General features: G+C 49.5%; 1 protein-coding gene across 2 annotated transcripts in view; it reads right to left on the reverse strand.

Annotated features, from left to right (window-relative positions):
- Positions 1 to 8700, reverse strand: part of TTPAL (alpha tocopherol transfer protein like) — a 37837-nt gene extending 29137 nt beyond the window's left edge. Inside the window, exon 1 of one of the 2 annotated variants that reach the window (XM_026503577.4) lies at positions 8383 to 8700. The gene's annotated coding sequence lies outside the window, so the exon portion shown is untranslated. The remainder of the gene's footprint in view (positions 1 to 8382) is intronic. The other variant, XM_057312510.1, reaches the window with a different exon arrangement.
- Positions 8701 to 16134: the final 7434 nt, after the last annotated feature.

A 16134-nucleotide genomic window follows, 5' to 3' on the forward strand; every position in this document is an offset into this window, starting at 1 on the left:
GCAGCTTTGCGAGCCGGGTTAAGCGACTTGCTGTCCCTGAGCCCTCGTTTCCACACCTCTGCCCTGGATTGCCTTAGCGATCTGCGGAGAGCTCTGGGGGCAGATACGGGCAGAAAATAAACAGCCTCCAGAGGGTGGAAGTGCGGACCCACCGTGGGGAGGGGGCTCCTGCCTGTGGTAGCTGCTAGGCCCTTAAATCAAAATCTTACATAAATGACCTTATAGACATGGAAAGGTGCCTAGAATATCTTGTTGGGTATATTTCAAAATCGGGTTCTAAAACCGCAAGCAGGTGTAGTGCGCATGTGCGAAACAGTGGCGGTGCTGTCCTAAGTGTTCTGTAAGTAGTTAGCTCAGTTAGTGCTCCTCGCAGCCCTGGGTGCCAGGTGCTGCCATCGGACCGTATTGCCGGTTGGAGAAACTGAGGCAGAGGAGAGTTGACAGCTAGCTCGGGACACTTTGGCTTCAGCACTTGAGCGCTTACTAAGCTCCGTTACCTCTGCTAAGGGTAGTTTTTCTCTGGGTGGTAAAATTTCGGGGTTTTGAACTTCGAATTTCTCTGCGTTATTTGAGCTGTTGTGATATGTAGCTTTTGTTTTTAGAAAACCAACAATACATGGGGTTTTAAGGAGGGTTTTTGATGTCTTGAAGAATTAGCTGTGAACACATACAGGGACAAGCCACTCCCGATCTTTTTTTTGTGGTGCGGAGACCACAGTCCTTGGAGTTGGGGACCCAGGGTCCAGCTCTTATGTCCTCCTACCCCAGGGTGGGGGGTCCACCAGGGAAGCAAGACCCCTGGCACAGGGTAGGTCCTCAATAACTGTCCACTGGCTACAGGGGGCATGAATCGCCGTGCCTGGTCTACGTCTATAAACCCCACCACCCAGATCTGCACCCTGCCTTCCCCTGGGGCCCTGAGAATTAATGAATGAACCAAATCACCACACTTGCTAATAGTTTACAGGTTTTTAGAAGTGGCAAGAGACACAAGACCCAACCAGATGGATGATGAATGGTGGCCCGTTGGCCTGGAAGGGCTTGGCCATCTGAGAGCCCCCAAATCCCTGCCCAGTCTGGTAGGATAGGAAGGGGCCGCTGGGAGTTTTCTGCCCGTGACCCCACTCATGACCCCGGCTCCTATCACCCCAGCCTCTAAAAGACTGGGCCCACAGGGCCATAAATTCCTGCTGTCGTTAGTCAGTATCTCTACAGCCCAGGCTGTTTGCCAGGAGCCCTACAGTTATTTTTTATCACTTACGAGTCCTGTAATTATTTTTTATCGCTTTTTTTCTCATAGCAGCCTTGCAAGTAGGGCTAGTTTTGCTCTCTTTTGGTCTGAAATTAGGGGAGCCTAAGTCCTGGAAGGTTTCAGAGAATTTTCTGGCTTTGTCCCAAACTCCAGAGAGGGTCCGTCTTTAAACTCACAGCCCCTCCGTGTCCAGGCTGGAATTCTGTGTGAGGCCAGAGGCTGTGGGGGAATTGGGAGGTGGAAACTGGGAACCATTGGGAGCCAGGGAAAGGCCTGAGGCTTGGCTGCTTGCAAGCTGTATGACCTAGGGCAAGCCACTCAACCTCTCTGTGCTTCAGTTTCTTCATCAGTGAAATAAGGCTGTAATAACAGTACCCATTTCCTAAGTTAGTGCATAGAAGTGCTCAGTAACTGTGAGGTTTTATTTAACCTTGAGTTAGGATCTGGATTCTAAACTCAAATCCTTGCCTACAGGACAACTTGAGTAGGTCTCTTGACCTTTCTGAGCCTCAGATTCCACATCTGTAAAATGGGTGTAATCTTGCCTGCCTCACACCCTGGCATTCTCATCCCTGGTCTTACCGGCCTGGTCTTCTCAGAGCCCTCAAATTGCCAACTGCTCCCCCTGCTTGGAATGAAGCCCAACCCTCCCACCCCCAGCTTTGCGGGGTAACTCTCCATTATCAACTCAGGCATCCTTCCATCCCCCCTCCTTCTTTTCATCACTGGGTCGATAAATATTTATTGAGCACCTACTATGTGCAGGACTGTAGTAGGTGGTAGGTAAGACAAGGCAAAGTCCATGTCTTCATGAAGGGGAGATGACGATAAACTAAAAAGAGATTCAAAACAAAACAAAACAAAAAACCCCAAGGCAATTACAGGCTATTATATACTTCATAAGGGAAAATTACAGCACCTTAACAGGAAGTAAGCAGGGAAGGTTGCTTTCCAGAAAGGCCTCTCCAAGGAGACACTTGCATTTAAACTAACAATTTCTGGGGCACCTGGGTGGCACAGCGGTTCAGTGTCTGCCTTCGGCTCAGGGCGTGATCCCGGCGTTGTGGGATCAAGCCCCACATCAGGCTCCTCTGCTATGAGCCTGCTTCTTGCTCTCCCACTCCCCCTGCTGTGTTCCCTCTCTCGCTGGCTGTCTCTATCTCTGTCAAATAAATAAAATCTTTAAAAAAATAAAATAAAAATAAACTAACAATTTCTTTGAATAGGCACGTGGTACAAAATTCAGGCAGCACCCATCACCCAGCTAAAGAGGTCCCTGTGTTGCCAGGTTCTTGGGGGGTGGGTGACATTTGTGGCAACATCTGACTCCTGAGAAACGGCAGCTGTTTGAAGATGTGGGAGGAGTCCAGGCAGAGGGGAAGGCCAGAGCAAAGGCCCTGAGGCAGGACCTCATGACCGAAGAGAGGCAGAAAGGGGAGCAGAGGCGACTCGGGCCCATGTAGGACTGCTGGGCTGTGGATGTCACTGTCACCTGGGATTAATTCTTGAGCTAGGGGGAGGGTAGGGGTGAGGTCTTCTGAATGGATTGAGGGGTCCAAGTGGGGACAAGGAGACCAGCGAGGTGGTGACTGTGGAGGTGGGGATGGTGGGATGACCATGCCAGGGTGGCCGAGGAGGGCCGTGAGAAGGGGCGGGTTTGGGTGCTCTGGGAGGCAGGGTGGAGACCAACGAGGGTCCCCGGGCCAGTGCTCCTGTGACCTGCCACTGTTGGTAGTTCCGTCTTTGTGATTGTTGGATGAACGTTACGCCCTGTAACCTGGCACAGAGTGGGCGCTTGGACGTGTTTGCTGAACAGATGACTACAGATGAAAAGGCCCTTTGTAAATGGAGACACGCCCTTCGAGAAGTGGCTGCCGTGGCTCCTGGGTGCTCCCTCCGCCCCCAAGAGCAGGCACTCCCTGGCCGCCCATCTCCGCGGGTGAATCACCCCCAAACCTATCCTGCCGTGGGGAGCCTGCTTCTCAGAGAAAGAATTTTAGAACCTGAAGATTCTCACATTCTAAACTTGAGCCAAGAAACCCTTTCCCCATGAAAACCTGATAGATAAATGTATAGAAAGTTATTTTTTTTATGACTTCAAATACCTGAGAACTTGGGTAAACCCGGTGAACAAAACAGACACGATTCTCAGCACAGATATTCTTATACGAAGAAATCATCGAGAAAAGCAGAAGCTGTTTTATTAAACCCTCAATTTCAAATCAGGGCTTACTGGACAATGGCCCTATTTGCATCTATTCATCAAAGAGCCATCGGTCGCTTCCTGCAGGGAAGCCAGCCTCCAAAATCCCATTATTTCAGTATTTGGTTTCCTTCACATCCAAATGTAATCCTGCTTCATCCAGAGAAATATTTCCAAATGGTAACCGTCTGTGTGTATGTGTGCTTCGAAAGTTTTATATAATTTTAAAAATGCACAAAGCCTAAGTGGACAGCTCAACAATCCTCACCAAGAGAACACCATCACCACCCATCACCACCATGTCGCGGCCACCCAGAAGAATTAGCAGCCAGCCAGCCCCTTAGGAGCCCTGCTTGTGCCCTCTTCCAGCTACTCACTTCCTACCGCTGCAAGAGTGACCACAGTCCTGACTCCTAACACCTGTTAATCTGGTCGGCCGTTGGGCTCTATAGAAATGGAATACACAGCACACGTGTGTTTGTGTCTGCCTTATGTTTGTGAAATGCACCCATACTTTTTACAGCCAGAGTTCATTCATTCTCATTGCTGTATTATGTTCCATCATGTGAATACGCCAACATTTCAAATAGTCATTTTTTTTTTAACAGCTCGTGGGGCGTAAGGGGCAGGGACCGGGTTTGACCCAGAGATCCGTTTTGTTTCATGCACCTAGTGTTTTTGTTCTGTGTTCACTAAATTAGTTGCTGTCAAAGGCGGATGTCTGGCTTCTCTTGGAAGATCTGACCTTACTGGACCCTCGATTTCACGGGCCCGGGGCTGCGTCCTGGCTGCTCCCAAGCAGGACGTGTATTCCATTCCCATTCTGCCACAATCCCCATCAGCCCCTGTTGCGCCACAACCAGGCCCACCTTGCACACCGGCGTGGCCCACCTGGTCCTGTGAATATTTGAGTCTTCCACTCCAGCTAAAATTCAGCAGAGGCCGGGGGCGCCTGGGTAGCGCAGTCGTTAAAGCGTCTGCCTTCGGCTCAGGGCGTGATCCCGGCGTTCGGGGATCGAGTCCCACATCGGGCTCCTCCGCTGGGAGCCTGCTTCTTCCTCTCTCACTCCCCTGCTGTGTTCCCTCTCTCACTGGCTGTCTCTCTGTCACATAAATAAAAATAAAATCTTTAAAAAAAAAAAATTCAGCAGAGGTGGCCCTTTATTCTGAGGTCCTCACAATAGGTAATCTGGAGCCCAAGTTAGAATGTAAGCTGTCTCCACTGGGTTAGACTTTGGAATGAATATCCGAGTGCTCAAAGAACATAATATCATTATGACTATTTCAAAAAATGTTTTAAAAGTGTATTTCTACCACCACAACCATCATCATTACTATTACTATTACCATTATTATCTCAAAGTCTCTTTTAAAATACATTCATATGTATCATAGAGGTCATGGTGAAATATGGGTGCTCTGGACCAGACAACTTGGAATCAAATCATGACTCTGTTACTGAGAAGCTGTGTAGCCTCAGGCAATTACAGAACCTCTCTGTGCCACTGTATGAAGAAGGATGCTAATAATATTTGCCTTACTGGGTCCTTATGAAGATTAAATAAGATAATACTTATAAGGTCATTAGAAAAGCACCTAGCACAGAATAAGTATTCAATATACGTTAGCTACTTACTTATTTTAAAAATCACGTAGGCAGACTGACCATCTGACCTGCTAGGGTGACCCACCATCTCAGTCTGCCCAAGACCGAGGGGATTTTCAGAACACAGGATTTCACTGCTAAAACTGGCAAGGTTCCAGGCAAAAAAGATGAATCGGTCACTTTAAGCCTGCCTGACAGTTGTATCTCACCGTAACTTAACGGACCGGGCCTTTTACTTTTATTGAATTATAGATTTGCTTTTGAAAATAGTATTTGAATCACATGTCGTAGAGCCCCTAAAGCATCCCTTATGGTATAGTTTCTGCAAAGCACCAATCTTGCCTCTGTTTTGCCCATTTTACAGATGCCCACAGATGCAAAGGAGCCCTCTTTTCGTGGCAGAGCTCCTCCCCAGCCCCACCTTGATGATTCTCTTTCATCACTTCCTCCAGGTAGCTGAAAGATACTGTGTCTTTTGTGCTCACCAGGCACTATAACATACTAAGCATTTTCCCTCAATTTGATTCTGACAGTAATCCTAGGAGGCGGGTTCTATTATGATACCCATTTAAGAGATGAGACACCTTCTTGCCTTCTTGCTTTCCATCCTACACACCCACCATATCTCCAGGACTATCATTCATTCACGCATTACTCATTCATTCTGTATGTATTTGCCTAACTGTGGTTTCCCTGAAGTTTCTGTCACGGGGAAAGAAAAAAAACACAACAACCCAGGTTCCCTGGGTCTTGTTTAGTCACTGAGTCTAGACCCTTGTCTGCTGTAGCCTGTTTTAAGACATTGTGGAAGGATTATTTGATTCAATCAGCAAATGTCTCCTACCACTGGGGCTATGTAGTGAATGACCCAGAGACCCTGCCCGCAAGGACTCGAGTCTGCTGAGGGAACCAGCTCCCCAGGTTCTCGCCCCACTGTACAGGGGGTGACTCGAAGACAAAGACTGGGTCTCTTCCTCTCTTTGCCATTAAGAGCAGACCAATGGCAGGCCTGTCGAGTAGATCACAGAGCAGAGAGGGCAGTGGGTGTCCAGAACCCTCAGCTGAGAACTCTTAGGCTCCCAGCAGGGAGCGGTTGGCATCTCAAAGGTATAAATCAGGGTTTCTCAACTCAACACCATTAATATTGGGGACCAAACAACTCTCTGTATTGGGGGGCTGTTCCAACACTGTAGGGTTTTCAGCAACATCCCTGGTCTCCACCCACCAGAGGCCAATAGTAGCACCCCCATACTAACAAAGACAGCCAAAAGTGTCTCCAGACCTTGCCAACTGTCCCCTGAGGGGCAAAATTAGTCCAGATAGGGAACCACTGGCTTCACTGAAGCGAATTTAACAAAGGAAGTATTTACAGAGGCGTGGGCAGGCTAAGGGAAACTTTAAGGAATATCGAGGCACCCAGGGACTAGAAACAGCGGGGATCAAGGCTTGAAGGGGCAAGAGAAGGGAACAGTGTTGGTGCTCCCAGGGAGAGCTGGAACTGTGGAAGCAAGGCCAAGACAAGAGTGCAGATCTTGGAGAAATGTAACCCTAAGAAGATGAAGGCAAAACCGGGAGATGATGAGTTGCATCAGCACCCCTACTTGTTTCTCATCCTGCCCTTTAATCTACCACCGACTCCTCCCTCTGCCAGGATCCAGTGAGAAGTCGGGAGGCGTGGGTGCCTCCCAGGGCACAGAGCGGGGCAGACGAGGGCACGTGGAGGTGGTGGGCAAATGGAAGATAACCACTGCAGTGAGATGGCAGCAGGCCCCGGGCACTGGGCATCTGAGCTCAGTCTTGTAACTTGTGCAGTTTTCCAGGTGGGGCAGACCGGGAAAGGGCATTTTCTCCAGAGGGAACAGCACGTACAAAGGCACAGAGTTACAAAAGAGCCTGGCTCACTTAATTGTTTATTTAATTATGATTGTTTGTTTGATTGATTGACTCTGATCTACGAGCACTAGGTGAAAATAAAACATTCAAATGGTACAAAAGGGCATAAAATGAAAAGTAGGTCTTCCTCCCCCCCTTGACCCCAGCTACCCAGCTCACCTCCCCAGAGGCCACCTTTCTCTCCAGTCTCTTATCGCCTTCTAGAAAGAGTCAAAGCAAGTGCTAGCTGGGAAATGTATAAACTTCTAATTTGACTTGATTTCACGGATGTTTGTGGAACTGCTACTGTGTGCAAAGAGATGGACCAGGAGTCTGGCTTTGGACTCTAAGCTCGATCCTTCACCAAACACTCTGTGGTTTCCCATTTCCTCCTCCAAGCAAGGAGTGAGTCTCCAAGGACCCTGCCAGCCCTGCCAAGGGTTTGCCCACAGTTGTGTTGTTCAACTGATGTTTTGTGGGTTAAACAGAATGAAAGCTGAACCACTAGCAAGAAGCGCATTGTAACACAGGAGCACACATTAGCCTTGGGTGTGGTTCCAGAGACCCCATGTGGTTGTTTAGGAGAGACAAGTGAGGTTTCTGTCTCCAAAGACCTGCTGTTGTTGGAGTCAACAGAACAGTTGCCTAAGAAAAGAATACTGTAGTATGGCCTTAAGCGTGGGCTGGGTTGGGAGCAAGTAGAGTGGTGCTTGGCCTGGCTCACACCTGCCCAGGGAAGACCAGATCCTGCTTGGCTACCCCCAGCTGGTGTCCGTAGCCCTGGGGGTGGGGTGGGGGAGTTTAGGACCAGAAGGAGGAGCTGGGAGGGCCAGTAAGCTACAGATATGAGGAGTCCCACAGCCAACTGGTACACCAGCAAATAACCAAATCTGGGAACCAAATAGATGCCCAGCCAGAAACCCAGAAGCCAGAACAACCCAGATCACCAGGAGCAGCCGAAAACAGGGCTCTTCCTTACCTCTGTTCCTCCATTCTGATCTCTCTTGTTCTCTCAAGACCCACTTCTTTCCTGGCAATGCCTGTATATCGAACGCTTAGGGCCAACCTGCCTCGCATGGACCAAATGCCTGCTTCGTGCAGGTGCTGACCACACACCAGTTCTCACTCCGCTGGCTGCTCTGCAAGGAAGGTGTTGGGGATCCCCACTTTGCAAACAGGGAAAACAGGCTCAAAAAGGGTGGGAGGTGCAGGACAGTGTGGGGTCAGGGACTGTCAATGTATAGTGATATCAACAGGCATTTTGTGACAAAGAATTATGGAGTGTTGAGCACAGAATCCAAGAATCAGAGAAATCATGAAGTCCAGGAGTCCCAGACTCACAGGTTAGCAGTGTAATCCACACCCCCCCCCCCATCCTTTCACCACACCACGGATAAAATGGCTCTCTCTGGCCCATCTCCCATCTGTTTAGGCCTCTTCTTCTCTCACCTGGGGTCTTGTTCCAGCCTTCTCTCTGGTCTCTCCTCTTTCCAAACTTGCACGCAGCAGCCGAAGCAACTTTCCAAACTCTAGGCACATTATGCCACTCTTCCCCTTAAAACCCTTCACTGGCTCCCCCTTTGCCCTCAGGATAAAGTTCAAACTCCTTAACATGGTTTACTAGGTCCTCTGTCACCTGGCCATAGTCTCTTGCTACTCTGCTGATCTCCAGCACCCATCCACCGGCTCTACACCAACTCATACTGACCTCATCTTAGGAGATATCCACTCTCTTTCCCTCTTCCTAACCCCTGGACCTTTGCACCTGCTGTTCCCTCCACTTGGACCACAGTGTGCACCAGCGCCCCCTTCTCTGTTTGGAATCCTCCCTCTCTCTTCCTGTCTCCTCTGGGAAGGCATTTCTGCTCACACCCCTCTCAAGGAAGCTGGGTTGGTGCCTCCTTTTCTACTTCCACCCCCCGCCCCCAGTTCCTGTGCCTCCCCGCTTGACTGCTCACTATGCTATGTATCACATGTGCCCATGGGCTTACCTGTGTCCCCATCGGCCACATGAGTTATCGGAAGGCAGAAACGGGGGTCATCTTTTCTCTACTGAACCCCTAGTTCCTGGCACCGTGCCTGCGGTGAAGAGTCGCTGAGCAAAGATATGTATTGTTAAATAAATCTTAGTATGTTAGAATCACAGAATCATAAAATTTGAGAATCATGGATTTGGCAAAACAAAAACCTGAAATCTCAGAATTGTATAATCATCAATTTAGAGAGTATTAGAAATACAAACTGCGAATTCCCAAAGCAGGACCTCAAGGTGGGAAGAATTCTTGCACAGGTAACTTGTCCAAGGAGTGTTAGTGTATTAGGAAAGTCTTAGTTGTGCTCTTCCATATATTTAATTTATATTTTTACATGTATTTATATCCTTCCATAATATGTATTAAGCACCAAACTTATTTATTAGGGAATATTTGTTAAGCACACATTATGTACAGACACTGTGTTGGCAACTGTGTTTTATCTATGGCTACATAGTCAATTATCGTGATTTAAAGAAAATGTATTATCTCATAGTTTTTGCATGGTAGGACTTCAGGAGTGGCTAGCCGGATGGTCTGGCTTAGTCTCTCATGAGGTTGCCGTCAGAGTGTCCGCCAGGGCCATGGTCACCCGAAGGCTTCCTGTGGTGCCGATGTCTCATCCACGTGGCTAGCCGTTGACAGGAGACCTCAGCCCCCCCTCTGTGTGGACTTCACCACAAGGCTGCCTGATGTCCTTACAACATGGCTGCCGGCTTTCTCAGAGCAAGTAATCCAAGATGGCAAAATGGAAGTCACAATGCCTTTTTTAACCTGGCCTTGAAAGTCACATTTTTTCATTTCCACAGTATCCTTGGGGATTACACAGGGCAGTCCTGGTCAGGTTGGGAGAGGACCTCACAATGTGTGAATATCAGGAAGTGGGGCTCATTGGGGGCCATCTTGAAGGCTGGTGACCACAGCAGTGCTGAATAAAACTGACAACGTCCCTGCTCTTAGAGTTAACAGTCTCGGGGAAGGGTAGAGGAAGACAATAAATCAATACACAAAAAATAGATAGTTTCAATAGTTGTAAGCACAATGAAGGAAATCACACAAGACAATAAATTAAAGTACAGGTCAGCAAAGGAGAGTCATTGGTCCAATCTGGCCTGCTGCCTGCTTTTGTAAATAAAGTTTTATTGGTACTCAGTCACGCCCATTCACTTAGTTATTGTTTATGGCTGTTTTCACGCTGTAACAGAAGATTTAGGCAGTTGCAGCAGAGACTATAGCCTGCAAAGCCTCGTATATTTAGCTAAGTTGGTCAGGGAAGGTCTTTTTAAGAGGTGACATTTGAGCAGAGATCAGAATGGTTAGAAGAAAGCAGCCACAGGAGGAGCCGGGGAAAGAGTGAGTGTTCCAGAAAAGGGAGACATCAGGCTGTGAAATGAGAACAGGTTTGGTGTGTTGAAGACCAGGGAGGAGGCCAAGGGGGCTGCAGTGGAGTGACCGAGGGGCAGAGTGGTAGAAGATGATTTTGGAGAAGTGGTCAGAGCCGTGTCGTATAGGGTCTGGGCGCCCCAGTAAAGGCTTTGAATTTTGTTCTAGGGGTGGTGGGAAGCCATTGGAGGCTTCTAAGAGGGAGAAGTAGGATCTGGTAGGGGTGGGAGAGATGCCTGTAGTTTGCCCCCGCCTCTGAGCGACACAGTGCTTCTGCTGCCCCTCTAAGCACAGCTGTCCTAGAACTTGTTGGTGTCAATGAGACCCAGATAAAGACATTTTGCAAACTTTGCTATGTGTGCAGGACTCGGCAATCCTTCTTGCCATAATGTCCTTTCTTTTGACCCACTTTGAGTGATTGCTCTCCCATCTCTGCCTGCCTGTTCCGGATCTAGGCGATCTGTGAAGTTGGAAAGAACACTGGATTTTGAGTCCTGGATTCCAGACTCTTTCCTGACACGGACTTGTGTGTGACCTTGAGAGAGTCAGGCCACCTCTCTGGGCCTTAATTTCCTCATCTGTAAAATGAGGTGAGAGCCCAGTCTGCTTGGAGCCAGACCCCATGATTAGAAGTGGGGTTGTATTGGGCACATACACCACAGTCCTAGGGAAAGCCCGAAGGTTCTGTTCACGGGTTTGGCCAGGCTGGGGTTGCTGACTTGGGCAATCGGTCACAGCAGTGGTTGGTCCATTGGGCAGAGGGCACCTTGCACATTGTCTCCTGCTTGAATTTTGAACAATAGGGCAGTTCGCGGCCTCCCAGAGCCCCCCTGGGATGGCAGGCTGAAGTTGGCTGGGGGCAAGGCCTTGGAGGCAGAAAGGAAAGTCAATGTCCATGTCTAAGGCAGCCTTGGATGTCAGAAAGAGCACACAGTCTGTTGTCAGAATCCTGGCTTCATCGCTTACCTGCCCTGTGCCCTGTGTTCTCAGTTTTCTCGTGTACGAAATGAGTGGAGTCTCACCTAGGATGCTTCAGCTGTCAGAGGCACTGGCATTGGGTATATCACTAAGAAAGAAAACACACTGACAATGAAATTATGACATAGTGCCTTCTTATGGTTTAGAATGCTTGTTTTATATTTAGTAAAGAGCTCAGAGACTGACTTACTGTTTTAAAAATCGCGTGTCACCCTTGTGCATAAATACAAAGGAAAATATAAGTGAAATGAATTAGGGAACTCGGAAAACTTCCTCACGGTCAGCACGCAGCTCGTCTAGATAACTCTGCCGCTCGCACGGACTGTTCCTCGTCCGTGTTTGTTCGAGCAGTGCTGTCCTCCACACACCGAGAGCTTGGCTCACCTGGCGGTTCTTGAAACCATGTTCCACTCCATGGTCTCCAGGCTTTCCTTCCCACCTGCTCCTCTCCTGCAAGGTTGATGCTAGTGCTTCCGTTGCTCCTATTAGGTGTCAACAGAGGGTTTTCAGGAAACAGCCAGGGCTCGTGTCCCTCCCTCGGCGGTCCCTAAATCGTTTGGGATGAAATACACAGGGTGAGCGCTCAGGCCACCGGGAGTAAGGACCAGAACCAACCAGGTCATGACTGCCACCTGATCTCACCACCTATGGGATGCCGTTGACTTACAGACCCATCCTACCTTCAGAGATACAAGGAGAAAAAAGGCGCTTCGTAAATATATCACAATAACCGCTTTAAATTAATTAAGCCAGGTGTAATGAGCCTCCTGGGGTTTAGGCAAGCACGGAACGTGATAAGTGTGTGACGGGCCCTGACCACAGGCCCCGTGTGCCTGGCTCAGCAGTGGCTGTCCCTTGGCATTACTCAAGTGTCCCCTGACTCTCCCGGCCTGGGGCATTGCCCTCACAGGGCTGCTCTGTTTTATGGCGACAATCACTGCCCCTGCCAGACGTGATCTCAAGCTATAAAGGCTTTTACAGTTTCACTCTCCCCCTGAGATAAGCCTGGGAGCCCTTCCCAAGGCCGGGGAGCAATTTCAGAGCCACGGGGGGCGGGGCCGGGCATTACACAAGTTAGGAACATGGAACAAGTTTTATGGCCCCAACTTCTCTAAAAATACCGCGTTCTCATATCCTCAGCGTGAACCTGGTGGTGAAACCTCCAGCACCTGGAGCACAGTGATACGGATTTCTTCACTCATTCATTCAACAAACAGGGTATTGGTTGCAGGGCACACCAGTACGGCTCTCCTGATGTTGTCCCTCGGACACGCCGTGTGGCCCCAGGGCAAGTCACTTGCTCTCGTCTGCACAAGGACAGTGGATGTTACCTGCCTCACAGCCTCACTGAGGTGGTCACTCCAGACAAGTGTGTCAGCGAGCACTTAGCCTGTAGTAGGCCTGCAACGGATGTGGCTTGAGCCCCTTTCCCTCACCATCGATTTCCATCCCATTTGTTCTTTGTGCCTCTTCTTCCTTCCAGCCTGGATGGTGGCGTGGTCCAGGGTGAAGTCCTCACCTGCATCGCTGCTGGCTACGCTCCCTCTTTAAATGAGTTCCATCAACCACTTGGCTTTCTTTTTCTTTCATTTTTTATATGAAGGTAGACATTTCCATGTTCTAAAACTTAACTCTCTTGAAGGTATGGTTCTGCAAGTTTGGGCAAGTGTATACAGACATGTAACCACCACCAGAGTCAAGATACAGAACATTTCTGTGATCCCCCTCCACTAGGCCCCTTCGTATTGGACCCTCCACCCCCACCCCTGCCCCTGGCAAGGACAGTGCCTGACCCTAGAATTTTGTCTCTTCCAGAATATCATAGAGATGGAACCCTATTGCATGTAGCCTTTGGGGTCTGACATCTCACACTCAGAACGATGCATTTGAGACCCAGTTTGCTTGGATCGGTGGTTTGCTCCTTGTTCTTGCTGAACAGCATTCCCATCTGGCTTTTAAATTACATCTATGCTTATGACTTGGACTTCTCTCCAACCCAACTTTGCCCTGAGCTCTAGGCTTGTATATCCAGTGATTTCTTGGATGTTTCATTGGCATCTCAAACCAAACCAAACATTCCCAACAGAACTCTGCTTTCAAACCCAGCTCTACTGCCCAAAACCTATGGTTTCCTGGATCTACTGCCCCCCTCAAATCTATAGCTCCCCAAATCTCAGACCCCTAAATCTATAGCCCCCAACTCTACAGCTACCCAAATCGCTAGCTCCCCCAAACCTGCAGTCCCCCAGTATTCCTCATTTCAATAATCGGGACCAGCAGTCCCACAGCTACTTCTTTTCTTCCCTTCACACATCCCACCCATTAGCAAGCTTTTGGCTGAATCCCGATCTGGCCATCTTGCCCCTTCCACCACCTCTATTCATCTTCAGTGCCCCGTAACACATTACTCCAGACTTAATGGCTTGAAACAAAACTCATTTACTATCTCCGTGTCCAGTCAGAAGTCCAGGCATGGCGTGACGGGGTTCTCAGCCCACGGTCTTACAAGACTGCCTTCCTACCTGGGCTGGGCTGCATTCCTACCTGAAGGTTCCAGGGAAGGATCCATTTCCAAGGCTCATTCAGGTTGTTGCCTGGATTTGGTTCCTCATGGTTGTGGGATGGAGATGACAGTTTCCCAGCTGGCTGTTAGCTGGGGGTCGCTGTCCATTTCTAGAGTCTGCCTGCATTCCTTGCCATGGGGCTCCCTCCATCTTCAAAGCTGGCATGGAGCCTACCCCCGACCTCAAATCCCTCTCACGCTTCTCATTTCATTTGCCAGAAAGAAAGCAGCTCCTTTGAAGGGCTCAGCTGTTTAGGGCAGACCCACCAAGGGTGATCTCCCTATCACCAGGTCAACTGGTTGGGGACCTTCATTACATCTGCAGAATCCCTTCACGGCAGCACCCACATTAGCGTCTGTTTGAATAATTGAGAGATGGCGTGTACAGACCAGGGGGCAGGAGTCTTGGCGTTCCCTTCGAACGCTGCCTACCACCCCACTCTTGTCCCAGTTGCCATGCTCTCTCCCCTAGACCTCTCACAGCGCCCCTGGGCTTCGCTGCTTTCACTCCCGTTCCATGTTGTCTGCTCTCTACACAGCCAAGAGTGAGCTTCTAAGATTGCATCACCGCCCTATTTAAAAACTTCTAAGAGCTTCTCATTGTATACAGATCTGGCCACAGCCTTCCCCTGATCGCAAATCTCCAGGTGGTTTCCTGTTTCCATTTGCCCAGCGTTTGAGGTCCTTACCACCTGGGGGAGGGGTGGGGGGTGAGCCACCATAGCGTGCTTGCAGGTGTGGGATGAAGACTTCAGTGGCATGCTGAGGGATTTCGGGATACACAGGGACAACATTAGGTGGCGTGTGCAATGACTATGGGGTGGGAAGCTGGTCCCTGTCCTTCCTCCCATCCACAGGTTGCATTTCCTGTTACTTGCCCCGACTTCCTGCTCAGCTGTCTCTCCTCAATCCTGAATGTGCTTCTGTCTTTTCTCTGCCTTCCTAGCACCTGATCCTTCCCCTGCAAGAGCACGCCATCCCTTTCCCCAACCACAGCAATCATTCCCTCAAACAACCATCTCACTGCCGGTCACTCTCACTCCTTGGGCTCTTAATATTCAACTGCTTGGGTTTTTTCCCTCTGCAAAGGAAAATCGGAAGATCCACGAAGGAGGCACCTTGCGATATTGCATCATCATAACCCCCAGGACGCTTTGGCAAGAGGCTTGGCCCATTGACTATTTCTGTGCCCACCATGCAGTGACCCAGTCATCGACGTCCTCCTCGATCATGGTGGCCCCTGGTGTCAGACAACTGGCAGTTTGAATCCGAGCTGTCACATCAGTTATGGACCTTGGGCAAGTCCCTTCCTCATTTGTAAAATAGAACAACAAGGTGCCCAACTCGGGGGGTTATTGTGAGGATCAAATTCTGTCCAGAAAAGTCTGGCAAAGAGGAAGAAGTCAAATGTTGTCCTTGGAATCAGGATTTGGTTTTGAGTTCCACTATCATCAAACAGCTACTCGGAATCCTGGGATTCTGGTCTCTTAGATCACATCCTGGAATTTACATAGGACATTCTGATTTGAGAAATGTAGATCAAAGGTGATCTGGGTTCCGTGAAAGAGGAAGTAGGGCATCCCCACCAATTTGGGGTGATGGGTCATTCCCACTGCATGGAACTCCCTACGGAGCTTCATGCAGCCTATCACCTCCACTTCTCATCCCCACTCTGAGCAACGGGGTGACATTTGGAATAATGGGATAAAAAGCTTTGAACATCATGGCTTTGGAAGCAACCTTTGTAGGTAGGGGACCAGGTCCCAGTTCTCAGCGAGGCTACCTGGGTTGGTAGAAGTGGCATGGATTCAAGTTCTGGCTCAGTGGCTCCCTAGCTGTGTGCCGCAGGACAGGTTCCTTTGCCTCTCTGAATCTCGGTTTCATCCACTCTAACCCGGGGATGAGTGGATCTGCTGTTTGTCACCCAAGCTGATGTTGTTTTGCAACTGAAATGAAAATCAGACTGGAGGCTCTGGCCGCCCACGCTGAGATTTGAGATTAACTGGGGCAAAGGGCTAATGAGGTGGAGGAGCCAAGGCCAGAGGGATTTATAGCAGCCCTGGGTTTATGGTTTTGATATGGATTTATTAAGCACAGTCTAGGACTGAGTAGCCTCCCCTGGCCCCCAGCCCCCATGTCCATGCTGGCAGCCGCATGGACAAGGCTGGGGTTGCAACATTATGGAAAACATTTCCTGGAGCTCAGGAGGGGAGGGGAGGGGAGGGGAGGGACAGCGGAAGGCAG

The sequence above is a fragment of the Ursus arctos genome, unplaced genomic scaffold, assembly GCF_023065955.2.
Source record: "Ursus arctos isolate Adak ecotype North America unplaced genomic scaffold, UrsArc2.0 scaffold_16, whole genome shotgun sequence".
Classification (NCBI taxonomy): Eukaryota; Metazoa; Chordata; class Mammalia; order Carnivora; family Ursidae; genus Ursus; species Ursus arctos.